Source organism: Clupea harengus, chromosome 16 (genome assembly GCF_900700415.2).
Source record: "Clupea harengus chromosome 16, Ch_v2.0.2, whole genome shotgun sequence".
In the NCBI taxonomy this organism is placed as follows: domain Eukaryota; kingdom Metazoa; phylum Chordata; class Actinopteri; order Clupeiformes; family Clupeidae; genus Clupea; species Clupea harengus.
In genome coordinates this window covers 2,197,292-2,208,061 of record NC_045167.1, presented here as the reverse complement: position 1 = coordinate 2,208,061, position 10,770 = coordinate 2,197,292, and the positions used below count along the sequence as shown (strand labels likewise).

General features: G+C 46.5%; 1 protein-coding gene across 6 annotated transcripts in view; it reads right to left on the bottom strand.

The window, feature by feature from the left end:
* tbc1d22a (TBC1 domain family, member 22a) overlaps positions 1 to 10,770 on the bottom strand; it is a 110,607-nt gene that overhangs the window by 24,659 nt on the left and 75,178 nt on the right. The window lies entirely within an intron of this gene.

The window sequence follows — 10,770 nt, the reverse complement described above, 5'->3', positions numbered from 1 at the left end:
AAATGTCCATATTTAGCCACAAGCTTCTTTGCAACAAAGGTCATTTATAGCACAAGGGTTGAGAGAGATAATCTTTCAGCACCTCCTCCTAAGGAGGATATCTTTCTAGGAGGCTGTGCCCGTCTGCCGAGGGCACCTTGTGCTCGTGTGTCAGGCCACGGTGCGGTCCGCCTGACCTCGCCCCAAACCACAGGAGGCCAGCGCTACATCACACCACCAGCAGCATGGTGCCACACCGCCATCACGTGCACATGGAAGTAGTGTTCACACACAGATGAACATACGCCACACCAGCCATCACGTGCACATGGAAGTAACGCTCAGACACAGATGAACATACGCCGCACCAGCCAACACGTGCACATGGAAGTAGCGCTCACACACAGATGAACATTCGCCGCCTCCAAATCTAGCGGCTACTATAAAGGCCTGCTCACAGCGGTCCTGCCGCTTTAAGGGGCTCTGGCGGAGAGAGTCTTGAGTGAGCAAGGCACTGGAGGAGACGCACAGAGCAGAGAGGAGCGGTGGCTGTTTTTATAGAGAGGTAGGGCAATGAAATATTGATGTTCCAGGCCACACGGCTGACCTCGGCCCTGCCTGCTGGGTATTGGCTTTCTGTGTCAGAAAACAGAGGGCAATCATTAGGGGGGCCCTGGGGACGGGTAAGGGGCCCAGGTCGGAGGTCCAGGAGCCTCCAGGGGACCCTCTCTGTGCGACAATGCCCTTCGGCGCAGCTCTATATCTGGATTGGCAGAGAATGAAAAGTGCATGAGGTCTTGCTGCCGTCCGACTTGAACGGTACAGAGGGGAAGGTAGGAAAGTCTGCCGAGACTCCGACACACATTTGAGCAGCGCTGAATAAAAACACGCATGCAATCACACTACCCAAGCAGGTCGCTGACCTGTGAACGGAATGCAAAATGTACCTCACTGAGATCTCATCATTCACAAGTGGGAGGAGGAGAGACAAAAAAAAAAAAAAAAAAAAACTCCAGCCCAGAGGAGCATCTCCTTCTACCTGACAGTAGGGACAGGTCCAGGGCTTACTGTAACAGAACTACACGAGGACAAGCACACACAGTGTGGAAGAGAAGACTGGGGGGGTGTGCTGGGGTTGAAGGAGCAATGACATGCCTGTCATTGCCTTAGCAATTGGTCCAGTCACACTATAGCTGCCTGGTGCCTTGGGCTTCTCCATTCCAGCTGGCTGCTGCTGCTGCTGCTGTATCTTCTCCAGAGAAGCCTGAGGAAATCACCATGCTCCTTAACAACCCCAAAACGTGCTAAAGCACATTCACACCGTGGCACTCGTTAACGCCATGCTCGGAAATGATCTGGACAGCCCCTTTTCTCAGACTCCGTGGAAGTTGTAACACATTGGGCCTGTGAGCGCCCAAAGCAACAGAGAGAGGGAGAAAAAAAAAAAAAAAAAAAAATGGCGAGGGAACCGAATCTCTAGGGACACCCTCGCACCACGGCTCTTACGGCTACTAGTTTGCACTATAATGAACAGTGCTGGTGAATTCAGCTGGCTGTTTGACCTCACAGCAGTCCTCCATATGTTACTCATAAAGTCCATTATCTCTGTGCTGGGACTCTGCTGGACAGATCAGCCATGCTTCCTTCCCCAGTACCCGTCGTCCCCCACTGTCAGCCCTCAAAGCTTCATTCACTGCCAACAGCAAGCAGCACACAAGGGCCCTTGCTGTGTCCAGTCCGCTCCAGGCTTCTCCTGCTGGAGCCTCTGCTATAGAATAGGGAAATGGAATAGTACCCACGCAACCGCACATAGAGACACTTTACACACACACACACACAACCGCACCAGTGTGAAGGTCTATTGACAAAAAACTGTTGTGAAACACGTATACGTGTCAGACCCGACGGGAAACGGTCATATTTGCATGCCTCACCCTGCCCGTCTCACAGCTTCGCTCCCTTTCATCCCGAGACAGCTCAATAATTTATTTGCACTATTGATGTGTGTGCGGGTGGAGGAGGGGGTGGAGGTGGTGGTCATTTGGCAAAGACAATCTCCGCCTCCCGGGGTACATGCAATGTCATGACACGGAGTCGGAAATCACAAAATTAATTCAGCCAACCTGTGTGCAGAGGTTAAGAGCCCGAGGACATCCTGCAGGCACTCCTGTAACTGATGCAATCCCCCTTGACAGGCCGGCCACACACCTACACAGCGGATGGACCGGACACGTGAGGTACAGCTACAGCTGCAAACGCAACTGGCCATTAGATGAGCAGCTAGGATGAAGTGAAATGATGCAGTACGTCTCGAACCTCCTCCACCTGTATTTTAGTGACTACTAATGATGTCATGGTCATCTTCACCATTGTACTACTAATGATGTCATAGTCATCTTCACCATTCTACTACTAATGATGTCATGATCATCTTCACCATGGTAATACTAATGATGTCATGGTCATCTTCACCATTGTACTTCTAATGATGTCATGATCATCTTCACCATGGTACTACTAATGATGTCATGGTCATCTTCCCCATGGTAATACTAATGATGTCATGGTCATCTTCACCATGGAAATACTAATGATGTCATGTCATCTTCACCATGGCAATACTAATGATGTCATGATCATCTTCCCCATGGTAATACTAATGATGTCATGGTCATCTTCACCATGGAAATACTAATGATGTCATGGTCATCTTCACCATGGAAATACTAATGATGTCATGGTCATCTTCACCATGGAAATACTAATGATGTCATGGTCATCTTCACCATGGTAATACTAATGATGTCATAGTCATCTTCACCATGGTACTGATGAGAGCCTTATGGCTGAATGCACTACGCTACTGAAAGACGTGTCATGAAGAACTCATACAGCATCCATGTGTCACGCCTAACTAACACACCTACTGACCCATGTGGTTGCACGGGGTCAAATGTATCACGCCTAACTAACACACCTACTGACCCATGTGGTTGCACGGGGTCAAATGTATCACGCCTAACTAACACACCTACTGACCCATGAGGTTGCACGGGGTCAAATGTATCACGCCTAACTAACACACCTACTGACCCATGAGGTTGCACGGGGTCAAATGTATCTATTTTAAAAGGCGTCCCCTCCCATCCCATCCTGACCAAAGCAACGGCCTATTCCCCACTGACGACGCCAAGATCATGTCTTCTTCAAAAGCTGCAAAAGATGCAAACATTCCTCCATTACGTGAATAAAATGACCTTAGAGGAATACTGCAGTCAGTCAGTGAGAAGCAGTGGGCAGTATCATGGTCATTCCTGAAGAACACTGGCACAGGTCAGACTAGCAGACTCGAATCCTCCTGCACCCCCCCGGTGCCTGAATCAAAGTCTCTGACCTAGCAAAGTGCTAAGACATTATCAGGACACGTTTACTAATTGGCTGCACTGTTGCGAGCAAAACCCATTAAAGTTTAGCTCACTGGGATGACTTTCACTCTTCACCAGGGCTGAAAAGACCCTGAACCTGAGTCTACTGCGGAGGGCCAGCATTTCATTTGCTGTACCTCCAAGCTGCACGGTCCAGTGGAGGAGCCTTTATCCTGTGTGCCAGGAGACAGCCTCCTACCACACCGTGTTTCAGACGGACGGTCTAGAAGGAAATTGCGCCCGCACCACCCTTGAAGCTGACTAAAGAGTGAAAAAGAAATAGGATAGTGTCAGAACCCGGGAGTCACAGAATGCAACCGATAATGAATTGTGAGAGAAATATTTACAAAGATTGAAGACCTGTAATTACAGACTCTTGTTATGTAAGCCTCCAAGCGCTCATTAGCTGCTCAGCTCTCGTCTACCATTCGCACCAACCAGGTCTGTGAGGTTTCCGGGTTTCCCCCTTTTGTTATTTTGGAGATTTGAAAGGTTGCTCTCAAAACGCCCCTATTACAAACTCACCGGTGGTTTTCATTTCAGGTTTGGTGTGCTGACCAAGAGAAAAAAATTGAAGATCACATAAATAGTATTTTTTTTCCTATATCATTGACCTTGTCTTTAAGCTACACTAATTAAAATTGATCCTGGATCAGCTAATTAAAAACCGGTTCCACTAGGCGTACAGCTTTCATAACCTTGGTAAACAGCTAAGTCAGCCAGTTGATTAAAAATTAAATGCTCTGACCAATGTCACAACATTACATTTGTCTTTTAAATGTTCATGCAAGCACTGTACTGGGGAGAAAAAAAAAAAAGACAGCATCCTAGATTCTACACATGGAATTCTATTGTACTCAAGAGTTCTACAGTTTAACGATGCCACAGCTCAGACCTGAAAGAGGATGGCGGGGCGTAGGGAGCCAGAGTGAACAGGGTAATGATAATGCACTTCAGCAGTGTATTTGTATGCAAAGCAACACAGATGCACTTCCTGAAGACTAAATGAAAGACCATGGAATTGAAGGCAATGGTTGTTGAATTTACATCTATTTAGTCACTCCTTACAGCTGTTAGCAAGACAAGCCATATAGGCCTAACCGCTTCATTTAATATCTAATCTAACGTCTTCATTATGCTAATAGAATGTAATGAGGGATACTGGCAATAAATTAGATATGGAATTAACCATTAAATGTGGCCATTCTTAAAAATATATACAACTTTGTACTTGTATTCATCTCAAATTTAAAAACAGATCCAGTTGGATCTCACGGTTCTGGCAGACATTTTGAACATGATGATGAGGCGTGACCAGTCACCACTCTATGTGAAGCACAATCCTCACGATGAGGCGTGACCAGTACCCACTCCACGTGAAGCACAATCCTCACGATGAGGCATGACCAGTACCCACTCCACGTGAAGCACAATCCTCACGATGAGGCATGACCAGTCACCACTCTATGTGAAGCACAATCCTCACGATGAGGCGTGACCAGTACCCACTCCACGTGAAGCACAATCCTCACGATGAGGCATGACCAGTACCCACTCCACGTGAAGCACAATCCTCACGATGAGGCATGACCAGTCACCACTCCACGTGAAGCACAATCCTCACGATGAGGCATGACCAGTACCCACTCCACGTGAAGCACAATCCTCACGATGAGGCATGACCAGTACCCACTCCACGTGAAGCACAATCCTCACGATGAGGCATGACCAGTACCCACTCCACGTGAAGCACAATCCTCACGATGAGGCGTGACCAGTAACCACTCCACGTGAAGCACAATCCTCACGATGAGGCGTGACCAGTCACCACTCCACGTGAAGCACAATCCTCACGATGAGGCATGACCAGTACCCACTCCACGTGAAGCACAATCCTCACGATGAGGCGTGACCAGTCACCACTCCACGTGAAGCACAATCACACAGGTATTTACATGGTAAATATGCACAGGCGCACACACACACACACACACACACACACACACACACACACACACACACACACACACACACACACACAGCAGATGGCTTTAGTGCAGACACAGCACAGGGAAGTACCACCTTGGGACTGGTAGCGTTCTCAGGTTAAACTCCTCTGTGAAACTGCGGTGAGAGACACTGCAGCTCTAATGAAGTCATTAGTAGGTAGGCTACACCTCCATCCCTCTGGCCCCGCGCGCTCTGCCTCCTCTTCGCTGAGAGCGACTTCACCGTCGCTTGTTGCATGGGATGCGCCACTGCGCCATTCCCGGGCCCATTAAGGGGCCTATTTGCTAGAGCAGTTAGCCCTTCCAAAAAAAAATGGCCATTCGCGTGTCGTCCGAACATCCGGTCAAACGTACCAGACAAGTCTAATTGCGTCTTGAGTTCTGATGGAGCGAGTTGCATTAGTGCCTCTGGCCAGCACCAGCACCAGGCAGAGGACCAACAGCTCCTTTTGGACATCTCAGACTAGAAGGAGGAGGGGCTTAATTGGTTCAATTAGAGCAGAAATTAAATACTCTGATGGAGAGGGACCCCCAGAGGAGAGGGCCATAACGACCATAATTGGTCAGTGCATCCATATTAGGAGTTTTTAATCAAGTTACTGAGGAGCGATCATACAGATTTGACAAATGAACAGCCACATACAGCCTGTATCCATTTTGAAGCCAGAAGCAGGCTTTATACAACAACAACAACCTTCCTATGAACCATATCAGACGCTTCTATGTTTAGCTTAGGAGCTCTCCACTCCACCCGAGGTTTCTGAAATCTACACCTGCCCCATTCTCAAATGTACTAATGGTACTTCACAAAAGCTTTTTACCTCTGTCTATTTTCAATTACAAAAGAGCACTGGCTGACGTTCAATAGACAGCTTTCAATCTTACCCATGTGAGGCACGGGACCAGTTTCAGCTACATGTATGCTACTCTCAGACCTCTTTGGTAAACCCTTAAACAAACAAGGAGAAGAGAGTGTTAAAAGCATGAACTACATAGCAGGAATGCATCCCATATATAACCATCTAGCAGGATATTCCTCTAGGAGATAGCCAGCTGCATGCTGTTTTCAGAGGCTGCATGAAATATTCATCCATGAAACTCGGGGCTAATTCTGGCCATCAGGATCTTTAAGGTGAGCTACTATGACACAGATTGTCATTGTGGGCAGGGGAAGGGTGCGAGAGCCAGCAGTCATTTTCACTCAATTTGGCTATGCATTAAATATTCATGGGATGAATTTCATTCTATTTCTGGCCCCTGTTCTGTTGAGGAATACGCAGCCAAGTAAAAAAAAAAAAAAAAGGTGAGCTTAGCTCAGCCTACCGACATCGAGCAAAGGCAAACTTTAGATCTGTTGGGGGAATCGGTGAAGAAAATGAAGTGTTTTGCTGCGCCTCCACACAGTGACACGAGCCTCATGAGCCAAGGTGTTCGGAAGATAAGAGGATATAACTTTATTTGTCCCGTAGAGATATTGGTCTTGAACACTGGTGGTCTGTGCAATAGAGGCTCAAGGCAATGCAATATAGACAAGTGCCTGTAGGTCTCCATGGTGATAAGAGAAGCCCATGCTCCTATCTGATAGGGTACCACCGATGATGGTGTGCTCTCAATGCTCCTTCATAGACAAGGCTGCAAGGAGCTCAAAATGTTGTTTTTTTTTTGTCTGGACATGACAGGGTCTGTGGTTTTTGCAGGAGAGACAGATGGAAGGAGGAGTTGGTCCCAGAGGACAAGTTGTTGGCGTTGATGTTCTACGCTCCAGAACAGGCCGAGTAACTCAAGCGCAGTCGTTAGCACAAAAGGTCAACCTCTCCAGGTTTAATTTCCCCATCTCTGTTCCCTGCAGGGTGAGCAGCTGATTTAAGCTTCTCCATGCTGCTCCCCCCTCCCCATCTTCACAGCCAGCTAGGAGAGAGAGAGAGAGAGAGAGAGAGAGAGAGAGAGAGAGAGAGAGAGAGAGAGAGAGAGAGGCTCTCTCAGCTCAAGACCTCCTCTAAGCACTTAACTGCTAGCGGGGCCTGAGAGGGTCCTCCTGAAGATAATCATTAGGCTTTTTGAAATGAATGATTTAAATGGGATGTATCTGCGAGTATTCACTTTGCAAAATATGCAAAAGGCGAGAGATGAAATGCGCTGGTGGAGCGGCGATGACGCCTCCACAACGTTCACCATTTCAGTCGCCACATCTTGACACAATCCTCACCCCTAAAAGCTGAAACGCTAGCCTGTGCTGTACACACGGCTCCACACACACACTGAGAGCACGCAGCCTCTCTCTTACGTCCCTTCTTGCTGCAGACTCTCCACAGTCTCATCTGTGAACACCTAGAATAGAAGCTCTTTGAAAAGACACAAGGGATATAGAATTATATATCCTTACCTAAATCCCACACTCACAGCAATTAAGAGAAGTGATCACTTAATACACTTTAATGTGTATAATCCATCATTTTTTTTGCAGACAATCAATAGTGCATAGTAAGTAATATCCGTGCACTATTGACTTATACCTCACCTAACAAGTGAGAGCACTCTCGCTGGCAGAGCACAACAAAGAGTACACACGTCAACACGCATCACAATCAATGACAAGGAAGCCCTCATTCTGCCCCCAACTCCACACAAAGCCAACACGCACCGGTCACATGTAGACACAAAAGCCAACACGCACCGGTCACATGTAGACACAAAAGCCAACACGCACCGGTCACATGTAGACACAAAAGCCAACACGCACCGGTCACATGTAGACACAAAAGCCAACACGCACCGGTCACATGTAGACACAAAAGCCAACGCGCACCGGTCACATGTAGACACAAAAGCCAACGCGCACCGGTCACATGTAGACACAAAAGCCAACACGCACCGGTCACATGTAGACACAAAAGCCAACACGCACCGGTCACACGTAGACACAAAAGCCAACACGCACCGGTCACACGTAGACACAAAAGCCAACACGCACCGGTCACACGTAGACACAAAAGCCAACACGCACCGGTCACACGTAGACACAAAAGCCAACACGCACCGGTCACATGTAGACACAAAGCCAACACGCACCGGTCACATGTAGACACAAAAGCCAACACGCACCGGTCACATGTAGACACAAAAGCCAACACGCACCGGTCACATGTAGACACAAAAGCCAACACGCACCGGTCACACGTAGACACAAAAGCCAACACGCACCGGTCACACGTAGACACAAAAGCCAACACGCACCGGTCACATGTAGACACAAAGCCAACACGCACCGGTCACATGTAGACACAAAAGCCAACACGCACCGGTCACATGTAGACACAAAGCCAACACGCACCGGTCACATGTAGACACAAAAGCCAACACGCACCGGTCACATGTAGACACAAAAGCCAACACGCACCGGTCACATGTAGACACAAAAGCCAACACGCACCGGTCACATGTAGACACAAAAGCCAACACGCACCGGTCACATGTAGACACAAAAGCCAACACGCACCGGTCACATGTAGACACAAAAGCCAACACGCACCGGTCACATGTACCGTAATTTCCGGACTATTGAGCGCACCTGAATATAAGCCTCACGCACTAAATTTTTTAAAAATAATTATTTTTAACATAAATAAGCCGCACTTGTCTATAAGCCGCAGGTGCCTACCGCAACATTGAAACAAATTAACTTTACACAGGCTAAAATGAATATCAAAACTAATACAATAGTTAGTTTTGCCAGTTAGATAAGTGCACTGTTGCTTTAAGAGCGCACAGTCGCAAGAGTCAATCAGAAGCTAGAACGTTAGATTGAAGACAGACGCTAGTTTGAAACCAGTGAGCTAAAGAACTTGAAGACTGGATTTGTATTGTTGTAAACTTTTATTTTATTTTCTAAAGTGTTTTGAGTTGTGTTCTGTCTACGCTGGTAGACTGTGGTTATTTTGACATTAGTTAAGTTATTGAGAGATACTGAGAAATCGCGTGGAGCTAAGCATCCATGCGGCTGCATCCATGCTAGCATCCTAGCTCCACAAAGCCACCGTAAACACAAAGCCACCGTATACAGTCACAGGTATCATAATCCATAAATTAGCCGCATCGTTGTTTAAGCCGCGAGGTTCAAAGCGTGGGAAAAAAGTAGCGGCTTATAGTCCGGAAAATACGGTAGACACAAAAGCCAACACGCACCGGTCACATGTAGACACAAAAGCCAACACGCACTGGCTGTAGAAACAAAGCCATTATTGGTCTTTATTGGTAGCACAGGTTCTGTGCACTGTGCCCTCCACTTAAAGCCCTTCAGTGACATGCCTTCATGAGTTCTGTAGATGTGTCCTGGTGCACATGTGATCAACATGGACACACATTCACTCAAGCGGTCCTCTGAGGCTTGATGCAGTGCACCAGAATGGTCCCTAAAGAGTCCACTTGTCTCATTAACTGACATGTGTAGAATATACTATATATATTTACTCCCTCTCTAAAACACTGACATGTATAGAATATACCATATATATATTTACTCCCTCTCTAAAACACTGACATGTATAGAATATACTATATATATTTATTCCCTCTCTAAAACACTGACATGTGTAGAATATACTATATATATTTACTCCCTCTCTAAAACACTGACATGTGTAGAATATACTATATATATTTATTCCCTCTCTAAAACACTGACATGTATAGAATATACTATATATATTTACTCCCTCTCTAAAACACTGACATGTGTAGAATATACTATATATATTTACTCCCTCTCTAAAACACTGAAATGTATAGAATATACTTTATTCTACAGAGCTACCAAGCAGTAGGCTGTAATCCCACACATGAACTTTCACAGAACAACAGGAAATACATGCACAGCACTGAAAATAAGCCAGGGAACATATATATATATAGAAGTAACGCCCACCCATTAGACTGTCAGTACCTTCTAGGAAAAATCTGGTGTAGGGTCTCCTCCAGGAATATAGGAAACTAGCTAGTATGTACGACATACATTACATACATTCAATATCTACAGACAAAAAAACAATAAAGATTACAAGAACCGCTAAGCACTTGAGCTGGGTACCGTGTTACCAATGCCGTTTGTCATGTCTGAAAGGTCAACTGAGTGAATGGCGGCAGTTACAGCTCTGCTTACTTAACCCTTACACTGATGTGGAAGCGGTCACAATAAAAGCAACTGTCTTCCCATGGGAGACAGACTCCTAATACACTGCTTCAGTTGCAGCAGATATCTAACTGAATATTGCATCCCATTGTAGCAGACCCATAATACAAGAATGTGGTCTCGGACGAAACTCTGTTTTTTTAGTCGGCTCAGAGAGCGGCAAGATTGTCAC